This window comes from Aegilops tauschii, chromosome 2, assembly GCF_002575655.3.
Source record: "Aegilops tauschii subsp. strangulata cultivar AL8/78 chromosome 2, Aet v6.0, whole genome shotgun sequence".
NCBI classification, from domain to species: Eukaryota; Viridiplantae; Streptophyta; class Magnoliopsida; order Poales; family Poaceae; genus Aegilops; species Aegilops tauschii.
This window is the reverse complement of record NC_053036.3, coordinates 80,177,574-80,188,376: the sequence shown is the minus strand read 5'-3', so window position 1 is coordinate 80,188,376 and position 10,803 is coordinate 80,177,574.

Here is a 10,803-nt window from a genome sequence, read left to right as displayed (position 1 = left end):
GTGTATGACCATAGAAGGCTTTATTCGTGTAAATAGAACAACAATTATTCTTTGACTTAAATGAATAACCGTATTGCAATAAACATGATCCAATCATATTCATGCTCAACACAAACACCAAATAACATTTATTTTAGGTTCAACATTAATCCCGAAGGTAAAAAAGGAGTGTGCGATGGTGATCTTATCAACTTTGGAATCATTTCCAATACACATCGTCACCTCATCCTTAACTAGTCTCTGTTTATTTTGCAACTCCCGTTTCGAGTTACTACTCTTAGCAACTAAACCAGTATCAAATACCGAGGGGTTGCTATAAACACTACACTACTAGGGAAAACCCTAGCAGTAGCGCGGGTATTTTGCCTATCAGTAGCGCGGGTGGACGCGCTACTGATAAGGCGCTACAGCTATTCCTTAGCAGTAGCGCGCTATTGTTATATCAATATGTCCATAACAGTGTGTCAAATGAAGGTGGATTAGGTTCAAGTGGAGGGAACATGTGGTGCATGTCAAAAGTACTACTAATCCAAACTTGATCTAGTTTGGACTAGTAGTACTTTCGATGTGCACCACATGTTGCCTCCACTTGAATCTAATCCGCCAGCACAGGCTATTTAATCATCATCATAGTCATTACCACCAACAGTATTTATTTAATCACCATAGCATAGTGTAGCACATCATCATCTTCAAACTCATTCTAGCTAGCTAATCACCACCAACACTAGATGCGGTAGCTATCTAATCACCACCAACACTAGCTAATAATAATCATCATAGTCATTACCACCAACACTAGCTATTTAATCATCATAGTCATAGTGTAGCACATCATCATCTTCAAACTCATTTCTAGCTAGCTAATCACTCCTGCTGTTCTCTCTCTCAGGTAAAATAACATAAAACATGTGTAGCTCTCCTCCTTCATCAAGTTGGAGCATGCAGATGAACCTGTCTCCTAACATAAAAAAATTAAATTATAAGTTGAAGCAAATGAAGCAGATGTCATGCTTAATTACGAAAAAAGACTTGTCGTTGTGACTTACTGTATCCACTTCGAAGTTCACGTCCAGCTTGATGCTGAAGCGCCTATCATCATCTAGGAAGATTCCGTCGCACAAGTCGCGCTCGTCTTTGCAGTATTTGCAAATACCGAAATCCTTTTCGTTGTCACACATTTCCTATGTTCATAGTTGAAACATTGATTGAAAATCGATCGAAGACAACTCCAGGATACTCAAAATATCATATAGGACTCATATTGACATGAGCATTCGATAAGCAAAACCAAATCGTAAAATAAATAAGTATTCAAATTAGCATGCGTTCAATAAGCAAAAGTAAATCATCTCATGCGTCCGTACATCGTCGAATATTATCACTAATACATCCCGAATAGTATCATACATATAACATTACTAATACAACTAAAACCCTAGCGCACGACGGGTATCGGCACGGGCGGTGGACACCCAAAGAGAAGGAACCATCACAGGATCATAGCTCCAGTGAAAAATTGCTTTAACTAAAAAATAACAACAAGTGTGACATGTTCAACTAGTTCTAATAATTCAACTAGTTCTTACGATTAAATCTAGTCAATTAATTCTATACCTAATAAAATGAATAATGACATAAAAAAGCCTATGCTTTGCAGGAACGTTGACTCCTTCCTGGTGCGGCAAATCCCGGGCACTCGATATGTCCTAGTTTGTAGGACAAGTCATGCCGAAATTCACGGAAAATTTTGGCATGACTTTTGCTTAAAAGTGGACAAATCGAGAACCTGAAATTTGCTGGAACGGAAATGAATCAACATTCCGGCAAAACATAGGCCACTCGGCTTCATTTCCTGGAAACAACAAAGCCACTTGGGCACAATCGAACCACTTCAATAATGGAATATGCAAATGAACACCAATGACATATATCATATAACAACAATATGCAAATGAAATTACTGTTTAGGCATTTTCATAAAAATTTGCCCTAGCTAATTTCCTAAAAAAATTGCTAATCATTTTTCCTAAATGCTAAAAAATGCCTACTGCCCTAAACAAATCTAGGGTTCATATGAACATCAACACAGCATCAACACATATATAAATTGCCCTAGCAGAGAGAGAGAGAAAGGAGGGTAGGGGAGAGGAGAGGCAGAGCCTTACGGTGACTGTGGCGAGGGAGGGGCAGGCGGCGTCGAGGTCGGGGTCGGGGCTCGGGCGCGCGGCGGAGGGCGGCGTCGAATCCGGGGTCGGGGCGGCGTTGAGGCGGGAGAGCGACGGGAGAGTGCGCGGCGGATGACGGGCGACGGCGTCGGCGACAGCGGAGGAGTTGGGATTTGGGGGAAGTGGCCGTTGGGAAGAACGAATCGAGCAGTTTAGTCAGAAGTAGCAGTAGCGTGTTCCAGGAAGTGCACTACTGCTAACATAGCTACATCGCGTTCCTGGATACGCGCTACTCCTATACCATTCTCTTTTTTCCACTTTTTCATTTATTTTTCTTTACATTTTATTTTTTTCCTTTCACCTTTTTGTATTTCTTTCATTTTCATTTACTTTTCTATTTGCTTTCCATTTGATTTTATTTACTTTAGCAATAGCGCCTCTCAGTGCAAACGCGCTGCTACAAAGCAAACAGCGGTAGCGCGGTTCGGCGAAGAATGCTACTACTATGTGCAGCCTATCGGCTAAGCCGTGGGAATTTTAGTAGTAGCGCTTTTGTACTCGGGCGCGCTACTGCTATAACTGTATCTGTAGCGCCGTTTACAACACCGCGCTGCTGCTAATTAGCACCAGCGTGCGTTTTTAGCCCGCGCTACTGCTGTATAAGGTTTTCCCTAGTAGTGCTATTAAAGTAACATCAATAACATGTATATCAAATATACCTTTGTTCACTTTGCCATCCTTCTTATCAGCCAAGTATCCAGGGAAGTTCCACTTCTAGTGACCATTTCCTTTGCAGTAAAAGCACTCAATTTCAGGCTTGGGTCTAGCTTTGGGCTTCTTCATGGGAGTGGCAACTTGCTTGCCATTCTTCTTGAAGTTCCCTTTCTTTCCCTTTCCCTTTTACTTGAAACTAGTGGTATTGTCAACCATCAACATTTGATGCTTTTCTTGATTTCTACCTTCGTCGATTTCAGAATCACGAAGAGCTCGGGAATCGTTTTCGTCATCCCTTGCATATTATAGTTCAACACGAATTTCCAGTGACTTGGTGATAGTGACTAGAGAACTCTGTCAATCACTATTTTATTTGAAAGATTAACTCCCACTTGATTCAAGCGATTGTAGTACTCAGACAATCTGAGCACATGCTCACTAGTTGAGCGATTCTCCTCCATCTTGTAGGCAAAGTACTTGTCAGAGGTCTCATACCTCTTGACTTGGGCATGAGTCTGAAATACCAATTTCAGCTCTTACAACATCTTATATGCTCTGTGGCGTTCAAAACGTTTTTGAAGTCCCGGTTCTAAGCCGTAAAGCATGGCGCACTAAACTATCAAGTAGTTATCATACCGAGCTTGCCAAACGTTCATAACGTCTGTTATTTGCTCCTGCAATAGGTCCGTCACCTAGCGGTGCATCAAGGACATAATTCTTCTCTGCATCAATGAGGATAATCCTCAGATCACGGACCTAGTCCGTGATACGTCTCCAACGTATCTATAATTTTTTATTGCTCCATGCTATTATATATTCTGTTTTGGATGTTTAATGGGCTTATTTATACACTTTTATATTATTTTTGGGACTAACCTATTAACCCAAGGCCCAGTGCAAATTGCTATTTTTTTTGCCTATTTCAGTGTTCCGCAGAAAAAGAATATCAAACGGAGTCCAAACGGAATGAAACCTTCGGGAGCGTGATTTTTGGAACAAACGTGATCTAGAGGACTTGGAGTGGACGTCAAGAAACATACAAGGAGGCCACGAGTCAGGGGGCGCGCCTACCCCCCTAGGCGCGCCCTACACCCTCGTGGGCCCCACGTGGCTCCACCAACCTACTTCTTCCTCCTATATATACCTACGTACCCCGAAACCATCGAGGAGCACCACGAAAACCTAATTCCACCGCCGCAACCTTCTGTACCCGTGAGATCCCATCTTGGGGCCTTTTCCGGTGCTCTGCCGGAGCGGGCATCGATCACGGAGGGCTTCTACATCAACACCATAGCCTCTCCGATGATGTGTGAGTAGTTTACCACAGACCTTCGGGTCCATAGTTATTAGCTAGATGGCTTCTTCTCTCTCTTTGGATCTCAATACAAAGTTCTCCTCGATCTTCTTGGAGATCTATTCGATGTAACTCTTTTTGCGGTGTGTTTGTCGAGATCTGATGAATTGTGGGTTTATGATCAAGATTATCTAAGAACAATATTTGAATCTTCTCTGAATTCTTTTATGTATGATTGGTTATCTTTGCAAGTCTCTTCGAATTATCAGTTTGGTTTGGCCTACTAGATTGATCTTTCTTGCAATGGGAGAAGTGCTTAGCTTTGGGTTCAATCTTGCGGTGCTCGATCCCAGTGACAGCAGGGGAAACGACACGTATTGTATTGTTGCCATCGAGGATAAAAAGATGGGGTATATATCATATTGCTTGAGTTTATCCCTCTATATCATGTCATCTAACCTAATGCGTTACTCTGTTCTTATGAACTTAATACTCTAGATGCATGCTAGATAGCGGTCGATGTGTGGAGTAATAGTAGTAGATGCAGGCAGGAGTCGGTCTACTTGTCGCGGACGTGATGCCTATATACATGATCATGCCAAGATATTCTCATAATTATGCACTTTTCTATCAATTGCTCGACAGTAATTTGTTCACCCACCGTAATACTTATGCTATCTTGAGAGAAGCCACTAGTGAAACCTATGGCCCCCGGGTCTATTTTCCATCATATTAATCTCCCGACAACAAGCCATTTCTGTCACCGTTTATTTTAGTTTCTTTACTTTTACTCTTTATCATAAAAATACCAGAAATATTATCTTAACATCTCTATCAGATCTCACTTTTGCAAGTGGCCGTGAAGGGATTGACAACCCCTTTATCGCATTGGTTGCAAGGTTCTTATTTGTTTGTGTAGGTACGAGGGACTTGCGTGTGGCCTCCTACTGGATTGATACCTTGGTTCTCAAAAACTGAGGGAAATACTTACGCTACTTTGTTGCATCACCCTTTCCTCTTCAAGGGAAAACCAACGTAGTGCTCAAGAGGTAGCAAGAAGGATTTCTGGCGCCGTTGCCGGGGAGTCTACGCACAAGTCAAGACATACCAAGTACCCATCAAAAACTCTTATCCCTCGCATTATATTATTTGCCATTTGCCTCTCGTTTTCCTCTCCCCCACTTCACCCTTGCCGTTTTATTCGCCCTCTTTTTCCATTCGCCTCTTTTTCGCTTGCTTCGTCGTTATGGCTAGTCCTTTATCTACTCCTTTGTCTCCCGAGAATGAAGTTCTTAATTTGAAACAAAGGGAGGGAGAAAATCTGAAAGATGCTTGGTACATAATTTGCAATGCGCAAAATAGATCCACTAGGAAGCAATCTACTTCTGTTCTTCTTCGCAATTTTTATGTAGGCATCACTCCTTGGAATAGATTTATTCTTGATACCATTACCGGAGGTAATTTCTTGGGTAGCCATACTTTTGATTCTTATAATGCTATTATAGATTTGTTTGGCCCACCACCTCTTTTGGTTAATGGAACTATTTTAACTTTGGAACATGTGATGCAAAGGCTTGAAATTATTGAAAATAAAGTTGCCACCGTAGAGTTGATTGAAAATTTGGATAAAAATATCCACAACAAAATTACCCAATATGGATCTAAGGTAGGAGTTGCTCTTAAATTTTTTAAAGAAAAGTAACCCATGGTTAACGAAAAGATAGATCAAGATTCCACTAGAATTGATAAGATTGAGGATGTTATCACCAACTTAGGGTCAGCCTTTTCTTCCGTGAAAAATACTCCAAAACCTCCTAATGCTAAAATTGCCAAATTGATGTATGTTCCTAAAAATAAAGGTGAAACTTCTAGTAAGGAAAATGCGGATCTCAAATCCATAAGTGTTCACCCCAACTTTCTTGCTGTCATTAAGGAACCTTTTGCTACAAATGATTTTCTTGATTTCTTGCCTAGGGGTTTAATCATTAATAAAAATAAGGAAACTCCTAAGGGTTATAAGTGTTTTATTGAAGAATTGCCTCCCAAATATGGCAATACCTAGATCTATCCTTGCCTTTATGCCTAGCTAGGGGCGTTAAACGATAGCGCTTGTTGGGAGGCAACCCAATTTTATTTTAGTTTTTTGCTTTTTGGTTATGTTTAGGAATAAATAATCCATCTATCTTCTCTTTAGATGTGGTTTTGTGTTTTAATTAGTGTTTGTGCCAAGTAGAACCTTTGGGAAGACTTGGGGAAAGTCTTTGTGATCTTGCTGTAAAAAACAGAAACTTTAGTGCTCACGAGATTAGCTACAACTTTTTACTGGAGAGTAATATTTAGTTGGTTCTTTTTGCAGATGATTAATAGATAAATTACTCAAGTCCAGCAATTTATTTTAGAATTTTTGGAGTTCCAGAAGTTTGCGTTAGTTACAGATTACTACAGACTGTTCTGTTTTTGACAGATTCTGTTTTTCGCGTGTTGTTTGCTTATTTTGATGAATCTATGGCTAGTAATGGAGTTTATGAACCATAGAAAAGTTGGAATACAGTAGTTTAACACCAATATAAATAAAGAATGAGTTCATTACAGTACCTTGAAGTGTTGTTTTGTTTTCTTTCGCTAACGGAGCTCACGAGATTTTCTGTTAAGTTTTGTGTTGTGAAGTTTTCAAGTTTTGGGTAAAGATTTGATGGATTATGGAACAAGGAGTGGCAAGAGCCTAAGCTTGGGGATGCCCAAGGCACACCAAGGTAAAATATAAGGACAACCCAAAGAGCCTAAGCTTGGGGATGCCCCGGAAGGCGTCCCCTCTTTTGTCTTCGTCCATCAGTAACTTTACTTGGAGCTATATTTTTATTCACCACATGATATGTGTTTTGCTTGGAGCATCTTGTACGATTTGAGTCTTTGCTTTTTAGTTCACCACAATCATCCTTGTTGTACACACCTTTTGAGAGAGACACACATTATTAGGAATTTGTTAGAATACTCTATGTGCTTCACTTATATCTTTTGAGCTAAGCAATTTTGCTCTAGCGCTTCGCTTATATCTTTTAGAGCACGGTGGTGGTTATATTTTATAGAAATTATTGATCTCTCATGATCCACTTATATTATTTTGAGATTCCTTTAGAATATCATGGTAATTTGCTTTGGTTATAAAATTAGTCCTAATATGATAGGCATCCAAGATAAAAACTTTAAAGTGCATTGAATACTAAGAGAAGTTTGATACTTGATAGTTGTTTTGAGATATAAAGGTGGTAATATTAAAGTTGTGCTAGTTGAGTAGTTGTGAATTTGAGAAATACTTGTGTTGAAGTTTGCAAGTCCCGTAGCATCCATGTATGGTAAACGTTGTGTAACAAATTTGAAACATGAGGTGTTCTTTGATTGTCATCCTTATGAGTGGCGGTCGGGGACGAGCGATGGTCTTTTCCTACCAATCTATCCCCCTAGGAGCATGCGCGTAGTGCTTGGTTTTTGATGACTTGTAGATTTTTGCAATAAGTATGTGAGTTCTTTATGACTAATGTTGAGTCCATGGATTATACGCACTCTCAACCTTCCATCATTGCTAGCCTCTTCGGTACCGTGCATTGCCCTTTCTCACCTTGAGAGTTGGTGCAAACTTCGCCGGTGCATCCAAACCCCGTGATATGATACGCTCTATCACACATAAACCTCCTTATATCTTCCTCAAAACAGCCACCATACCTACCTATTATGGCATTTCCATAGCCATTCCGAGATATATTGCCATGCAACTTTCCACCGTTCCGTTTATTATGACATGCTTCATCATTGTCATATTGCCTTGCATGATCATGTAGTTGACATCGTATTTGTGGCAAAGCCGCCATGCATATTATTTCCTACATGTCACTCTTGATTCATCGCCCTTCCCGGTACACCGCCGGAGGCATTCAAATAGAGTCATATTTTGTTCTAAGTATCGAGTTGTAATCATTGAGTTGTAAATAAATAGAAGTGTGGTGATCATCATTAATAGAGCATTGTCCCCAAAAAAAGGAGAAGGCCAAATAAGAAAAAGGGAAGGCCCAAAAAGAAGAAGAAAAAAAGAGAAATAGAAAGGGGCAATGCTACTATCCTTTGTCCACACTTGTGCTTCAAAGTAGCACCATGATCTTTATGATAGAGAGTCTCTTGTTTTGTCACTTTCATATACTAGTGGGAATTTTTCATTATAGAACTTGGCTTGTATATTCCAACGACGGGCTTCCTCAAATGCCCTAGGTCTTCATGAGAAAGCAAGTTGGATGCACACCCACTTAGTTTCTTTTGTTGAGCTTTCATACATTTATAGCTCTAGTGCACTGTTGCATGGCAATCCCTACTCCTTGCATTGACATCAATTTATGGGCATCTTCGTAGCCCATTGATTAGTTGCATCAATGTGAGATTTTCTCCTTTTTTGTCTTCTCCACACAACCCCCATCATCATCTTCTATTCCACCCATAGTGCTATATCCATGGCTCACGCTCGTGTATTGCGTGAAAGTTGAAAAAAGTTTGAGATTACTAAAGTATGAAACAATTGCTTGGCTTGTCATCAGGGTTGTGCAAGATGAGAGCATCTTGTGTGATGAAAATGAAGCATGACCAAACTATATGATTTTGTAGGGATGAACTTTCTTTGGCCATGTTATTTTGAAAAGACATAATTGCTTTGTTAGTATGCTTGAAGTATTATTATTTTTATGTCAATATTAAAATTTTATCTTGAATCTTTCGGATCTGAACATTCATGCCACAATAAAGAGAAATATTTGAAGAATATGCTAAGTAGCATTCCACATCAAAAATTCTGTTTTTATCATTTACCTACTCGAGGACGAGCAGGAATTAAGCTTGGGGATGCTTGATACGTCTCCAACGTATCTATAATTTTTGATTGCTCCATGCTATTATATATTCTGTTTTGGATGTTTAATGGGCTTATTTATACACTTTTATATTATTTTTGGGACTAACCTATTAACCCAAGGCCCAGTGCAAATTGTTGTTTTTTTTGCCTATTTCAGTGTTTCGCAGAAAAAGAATATCAAACGGAGTCCAAACAGAATGAAAGCTTCGGGAGCGTGATTTTTGGAACAAACGTGATCCAAAGGACTTGGAGTGGACGTCAAGAAACATACGAGGAGGCCACGAGGCAGGGGGGCGTGCCTACCCCCTGGGTGCGCCCTCCACCCTCCTGGGCCCCTCGTGGCTCCACCCACCTACTTCTTCCTCCTATATATACCTACGTACCCCGAAACCATCGAGGAGCACCACGAAAACCTAATTCCACCGCCACAACCTTATGTACCCGTGAGATCCCATCTTGGGGCCTTTCTCGGCGCTCTGCCGGAGGGGGCATCGATCATGGAGGGCTTCTACATCAACACCATAGCCTCTCCGATGATGTGTGAGTAGTTTACCACAGACCTTCGGGTCCATAGTTATTATCTAGATGGCTTCTTCTCTCTCTTTGGATCTCAATACAAAGTTCTCCTCGATCTTCTTGGAGATCTATTCGATGTAACTCTTTTTGTGGTGTGTTTGTCGAGATCCGATGAATTGTGGGTTTATGATCAATCTATGAACAATATTTGAATATTCTCTGAATTATTTTATGTATGATTGGTTATCTTTGTAAGTCTCTTCGAATTATCAGTTTGGTTTGGCCTACTAGATTGATCTTTCTTGCAATGGGAGAAGTGCTTAGCTTTGGGTTCAATCTTGCGGTGCTCGATCCCAGTGACAGTAGGGGAAACGACACGTATTGTATTGTTGCCATCGAGGATAAAAAGATGGGGTTTATATCATATTGCTTGAGTTTATCCCTCTACATCATGTCATCTTACCTAATGCGTTACTCTGTTCTTATGAACTTAATACTCTAGATGCATGCTAGATAGCGGTCGATGTGTGGAGTAATAGTAGTAGATGCAGGCAGGAGTCGGTCTACTTGTCGCGGACGTGATGCCTATATACATGATCATGCCTAGATATTCTCATAATTATGCACTTTTCTATCAGTTGCTCGACAATAATTTGTTCACCCACCGTAATACTTATGCTATCTTGAGAGAAGCCACTAGTGAAACCTATGGCCCCCGGGTCTATTTTCCATCATATTAATCTCCCGACAACAAGCCATTTATGTCACCATTTATTTTGCTTTCTTTACTTTTACTCTTTATCATAAAAATACCAAAAATATTATCTTATCATCTCTATCAGATCTCACTTTTGCAAGTGGCCGTGAAGGGATTGACAACCCCTTTATCGCGTTGGTTGCAAGGTTCTTATTTGTTTGTGTAGGTACGAGGGACTTGCGTGTGACCTCCTACTGGATTGATACCTTGGTTCTCAAAAACTGAGGGAAATACTTACGCTACTTTGCTGCATCACCCTTTCCTCTTCAAGGGAAAACCAACGCAGTGCTCAAGAGGTAGCAGTCCGCGTCATTGCTACTATCATCTTTCAACATAGTTTTTCTCTAGGAACATATCAAAAAATAAACGGGGAGCTACATCGCAAGCTATTGATCTACAACATAGATATGCAAAAACTATCAGGACTAAGTTCATGATAAATTAAGTTCAATTAATCATATTA